Below are 6,000 nucleotides of genomic sequence, written 5' to 3'. Positions count from 1 at the left end.
ACGAATACTATGACGAGGACTAGAGGGGCCCTGCCTCCAGCCAGGTGGAGGAAAGGGACAACTGGGTTTACTGGACTGTGTGGCTTTGGTGGCCTGGCACATCGGACCCACAGCAGTATAAGGCTCTAGTAGACACCGGTGCACAGTGTACCCTAATGCCATCAAGCTATAAAGGGGCAGAACCCATCTGTATTTCTGGAGTGACAGGGGGATCCCAACAGCTAACTGTATTGGAAGCGGACGTAAGTCTGACTGGGAATGAGTGGCAAAAGCACCCCATTGTGACTGGCCCAGAGGCTCCCCCACTACTCTGGGGAAGGACATGAAGATGACAAACTTCACAGGGTACATGGGTGGCTCCTAGAATAAGCCAGAGAGGGATGCATTGTCATGGTCTACTTCAGTACCTATGTCATAGTGAAAGAAAGAAGAAGAGCTCTGGATGCAATGTGTAAGCTCCTGGGGAAGAAGATGAAAACCAGTATGTCTATGCTCACCTGCTGCTGAAAAGCTCCCAGTATGCTGCTTGGGACCAGGGAGGGACGTGGATGGCAGTTTCACAACCTGGCTGAGAATAAGGTTTCAGCAGGAGCTGGGAACACTTCTGTACTACAGAGCACTTGCACAGGAGGGATGGACCTCATCTGGATCAAAAGAGAAATGGGCTTCTGGCTATGAGCATGCAGGAGGTTGTCAGTGAGCTTTTTAACTGAGGAGTAGGGGAAAGCCGACCAGTGGTGATATTTTTCAGGATGGTGTTCCCAAGGACAAGACATGGCAAATTCTGTAGCCTCTAGGGAAGGATACATCAGGAGACGGAATAAAACAAGAGGGTTAGCATTCAAAGAGAAAGCCAGGGAACCAAATCAGTGCTGTGATTGTCTCAACATCAGGGCTTGGAGCCTGGGAAACAAGACAGGAGCACTGGCACATTTTGCTGATATGGTAGGCACTTTGGAAACCTTGAGCTTGTTAAAAGAAGCTCGGAGAAATAGCTGGGAGGATTAAATCCTCACAGATGGGTGGAGATGGCTAAAGTGACCATGCTGGGGACACAGTAGTAGGGCTACCACCCACCCAAAAAGGCCTGAAAAAGGGAAAGATGCTGGCGCTGAGAGCAGGAGGGAGGGTTGAGAGTAAGAAAGCGTCATTCAAAAAGCTGCAGGTGTGTCTGAGTAAAGAACACAGAAAAGAACATAAACTCTAGCAGGTTAAGTATAAAAGTATAACTGAGCTGTCCAGAAAGGGGTTAGAAGACCTAGTACTAAATCATCCATCTGTCCCAGCAGCAGCAAAAATCCTGCCTGAGAGCCTGTCAGATCATAGGACTCTTGGTCTGTAAGCCTCCTGGCTGTGCCAGACACACTGGTGGACCTATAACAAGGGTCAGAACAGCCTTGTGGATAAATACAGCCTTTTCAATAAAGTCAGCATAGTTTCAGCATGCAAAGGGAGATCCTGCCTTACAAACATCTTGGATTTTTTTAACAAGGTCAACTAGTATGTGGGGAAGGGTGACCTGGTTGATGTGATCTGTCTGGATTTCGAAAGGCTTTTGATAAAGCCTCTCTGAAAAGACCTTAAAGAGAAGTCAACAGCAGCAGAATAAAAGGGAAAATCTAGTATAGATAGTTATTTGATAGAAGGTTGAAAAAAGCATAGGACTAAATAGAGGAAGGTCACCAGGGAGTTCTGCAGGGTTCTGCACTAGGATCTGTGCTCTTCAGTGAGTCCCTAAATGATCTGGAAAAACGGGTAAACAGTGAGATGATGATGTTTGCTGACAATATGACTGGCCAAAGCACTGGTGCAGTTGTTTGTTTAGAGAAGCTTTTGTTTCAGTGAATATCAACTCAAATGCAATGTGAGATTGATGTCCACTAAGTATCTTAATCCATGTTTGGTCTTACAGCCCTGGGGGAAAAAAAAAAATTAAAAAGGTTATTTGGAATCTTGACCCAGAAATCACATAACAAACTGGAGCCTTGTAATTGTTGTTAGTGGTCCTAGGCATCATTCAAGCTGAGAAGGTTTGGAATGGGTTAACACGAGAGGCAGCAGAGCTGCAGTGTGGAGGGCAGAGTCACTGCTCTGCCATTTGCTGCTGCTGCTGCTGAGAGCAAGGACACTTTTGCCTGGAGTGTCCCCGCCTCCAGGCACCCCAGACCTCCCGGGACTGGTGCTGTGCACTGCAGTGATACCATAAGATAGCCGTGATCTTAGGGAAGGTTTCCTTCTGTACCTCCCAAACATTGCTCATTTAGGTATTGCTACTGGCATCTGTGCTGAAATCGGTGTTTGGCAGGGGGTATTGGGCTGTTGGGACAGCCTTTATGTCCACTTGCTGCCTCTCCTGTGCCTTGCCAGTTGCTGAGCCGGAGACCTTGCACCCCAAGACTCCTGTGTTGAGGGCGGCTGTTGAGAATGAACGACCTTTGAAAGTTTCCTCAATTACATATCAGCCACAGGTTGTCAGCCCCACAAAGTGACTAAACCAAAGTGACTAACCATGACTAACCATAGTCATGTTAGCATGACTATACATGCTAACATCTCTTGGAGTATCCTAGGGCTCCCCTCTAGGCTGGGTATTATTTTATATTTGAAGCACATCAGAGATTGAGTGATTGTACAGATCAGATGGCAACATTTTTTACTGACTGGTAGAGATCTAGAAAAATGTTTTCACACTTTAAGGAGCTCTGCAGACTTGGAGAAATGGAACTGGGCAAAGAGGGTGGATATGGCCTCTTATAGTCAGCCCTTGCTTGAACACAGTGCAGTCAGGGAGCTGGATCAGGTCTCAGACAGCAAATATGTTGCTCCATTTTGTGCCTCTTTAGAGAGGTGTCTGAAGATGAGCATCATTCTTCTTTCAGCTTTAGTACAGACCAAGCGTAGCACCTGAAACACTTTTTCTTCTTTAGCCACTCTATAGGCAGGTCTTCACACAGTGGGTGGTCAGGAAGAAGCTTAGCAAAAAGCAGTCTCTTTCCCTAAAATCTCCTCCTCAGTAGGAGTCTTTTCCTCCTTAGCACAGTAGTAGGCATTGGTAATCAGGCCGCCTACTTCTCACCACCTTTTATATTTCAGGAAGCATACACATTTCCTGATGTGTACTCAAAAATCACATCAGTTTGGATCCAGGACCGCTGATTACCAACATGAAGCTACAGACAGCTCACACTTTCTTGCTCTTCTGCAGCAACCTCAATGAACTTGAGAGGTGCCTGTTATCACCTGGTGTGCAAGGAAACAGAGGTAGGGAGGAAGCTGGTGGTTTGCTCATTGCCTCGTGGGCAGAATGTAGGTGGCCTCAGTTTCAGATGAGTGCTCTCTGAGGCTACCCTGTGACCTAGCACAGCTTTTGTAATACTGGTCAGGCGATGACTTTAAATTCCCTTCTTCTGGGCCTCTTCAAGACTGGAGGGTGAGATTTACCCATTTTTAAGTGTATATCATACTTCTGATTCTAGACAGCTTGATGTGAGGAATACTAATTCAGCCTTAAAGGCCACAGCATTCTTTTCTTTATATTTCTTGGAGAAGAAAAGGCATCAGTAGGCCAAGAGGAATCTTTCCCTTGTAAGGCCCCTGGGACAAAATTTCATTTTTTTTCGAATATGGAAGTGATGGGACAGCTGTCATAGGAATTCTCATTTGAATACATGCCAGCAATAAGAAAAGATTATTGCTTCATGCAGGTAATTTTTAAGAACCTCTTAGAAGCTGTTCATCAGTTCAAAACTACCAGAGGAGTCTCGTGGAAAAGGAACAAGAGATATGGATGTATTCAGGGTCCCAAAACTAAGCACTTTACGTAACACACCTTACATATGCTCAAAAAGAAGGTGGCAAAACAACCCACCAGACGTATCCCTCCTCCTGCAGCTCTTCTCTGAAGACGTCTGCTTGCCCAGCTCCACGCAGCTCCCCTGTTTTCACAGGTGCAGTGATGCCAGCAGCTATTTTTGCACTTAGCTCAGGGTGGCGTTTCAGCTGCTGGACATCTGTGCCAAACTGGTCCTTTCCTTTGCAGACTCTGCATCCCAGCGTCCTCTAGGAAAAGTGCAGGGAATGTCATCTTCTATCCCTGCCCTCCAGCAACACAGGGAGAGGGGCCAATCTCTTCTCCCTCAAGGAGAAGGTTTGTCCACCTGTGCTGAGCCACTGTGAGCTTGTTTTTGTGAGGTGGCAGCTCATCTCCCTGGCTTCTCTGCAGAAAGTGGAAGGGTTGCAGGTTGCATTTGGGCACTGTGGGTCACTGATGGTGGAAGAAGGGAAGTGAGAAGAGTCAAAGCTATTGGTTAGTAAAGGAGGAACAAAGCTAGTAATGCAGAATCTTTCCATGGAGGCTGCAGAGGTGCCCAAATGCAGTGAGTGCTCTTCTGCAAGCAGGTCTTTTCCCAAACCATGCATCACAGCACTCGAGAGGTGAAACAGGTCCAAAAGGCAGCTCTTAAATGTCTAGATTAATCAGAGAACAGCTAATATGCTTAGCTGCTGATAGCAAGTAAAGGCAGTTATCTTCTTCTTGGCGAGGGTGGGCACCAATGGGGAGCAGGTAAGCCCCAAGGGCTGCATGCCAGCCACAAGTTTGAGACCAGCTGCCTTAGAGGAAACGAAACTGGCTCAGGCACCCCTGTAACGTGAGTGTCATGGTTCAGAGTGGGACAGGAAAGGATGGGAGTTACCACCCACGGTTAGTAGGGAGACTTGTACATTGTCACCCAGACCAAAACTGTGGGTCAGCATTTTCTCCAGATAGCAGCTAAAAGGTGTAACAAATGGCTCTTTCTACTGGCTCCTTTTAGGTTTTGTGACTGTGCTGGAAGGGATGGAAATGCTGTTACCTAGAAGGACAGTCTGGCAACTGAAGCTGGCTACTGCTAGTCCAAAACCTCTTGAGATGTTTCCCTGTGAGGGTCAATGAAATAAAGGTGGAAGGGTGGTTCAGATCCAACTGACCACTGTGGGCCCTATACAAGGTCAGCCAAGCCACTCCCACATTTTGGTGTGTTTGATGACAAAAGAGTTGGGAATCACTAAACTGAGGTGATGCAGTAACTGTTCTCAGCCGTCTTGAACCTAAAGCTGGTGACTGCATCCAATGTCAATGATAAGTCCAAGTGGCAGTAGAGTTTTGTTATAACTGAAATCTACTTCTCTACTAGGACTGTAATCAAACATTTGCATGCAACTTGGCCAAAATTGCTCTTTATTGTCTGCATCTAGAGGGATGCTAAAGCAGTAGCTTTGAGAGCCTTTTATCGTCCCTGCTAGACCAAGGAGGGGTCCTGTCGGGGCACCACCAGCCCTGCTTGTCCCTGCCCAGCATCTCCTGGGGCTCCCCCTGCCCTGCCCAGGTCCCAAGACCCCATTTCAGCCCCCCAGGGCCATCAGCCCCTGCCCCAGCGACACCACAATAGGGCCGGTCTCCAGCTCCCCACAGCCCTGCCCAACCATGGCCCCACTGCACCAGGGAGGTGCCTGATGCCCCGGGGCTGGGGCTGTGTCTGACCCTGGCGCCCCTGACCGGGCCTGATCCTGACCCCACCTGCAGACTGATGTCCTGGCCTGGCCTGTGTGTGTACGGGAGGGAGCTGAGGTTTGTGACAAATTAAAAGTTAAAACGAGCAGACAAATTAATCGCATTTTGAACAGGTTTTGTTTTTTTCCCTGTGAAATTAGATGAATCATCTCTGAACTGTTTTTCTGCTGACAGGAAATCGTGAGAGTTAACACGTATAGCTGGGCCTCAGCTGGGCCTCGGGGTAGAAAACCTGAACCAGACAAAAATCAGAGGATCCAAGTAACTGCATTTTTAAGAAATGTGGGTAAGTGACTCTCAGTTCTCCCATCTCCAAAATGGGGATGGGCTTTACGTGTTTGGGAAAGGCGTGGCAATGTGAAATGGATAAATGCAGTGCTGTTAGATACTCATGTGGAAAAGTCATAAGGAAGGGGAGGAAAAGGAGCAAACAGTTCAGGAAGAATTAT

The sequence above is a fragment of the Aptenodytes patagonicus genome, chromosome 1, assembly GCF_965638725.1.
Source record: "Aptenodytes patagonicus chromosome 1, bAptPat1.pri.cur, whole genome shotgun sequence".
NCBI lineage: Eukaryota > Metazoa > Chordata > Aves > Sphenisciformes > Spheniscidae > Aptenodytes > Aptenodytes patagonicus.
The sequence above is the reverse complement of the archived record's forward strand: the minus strand, read 5'-3'. Positions refer to the sequence as shown.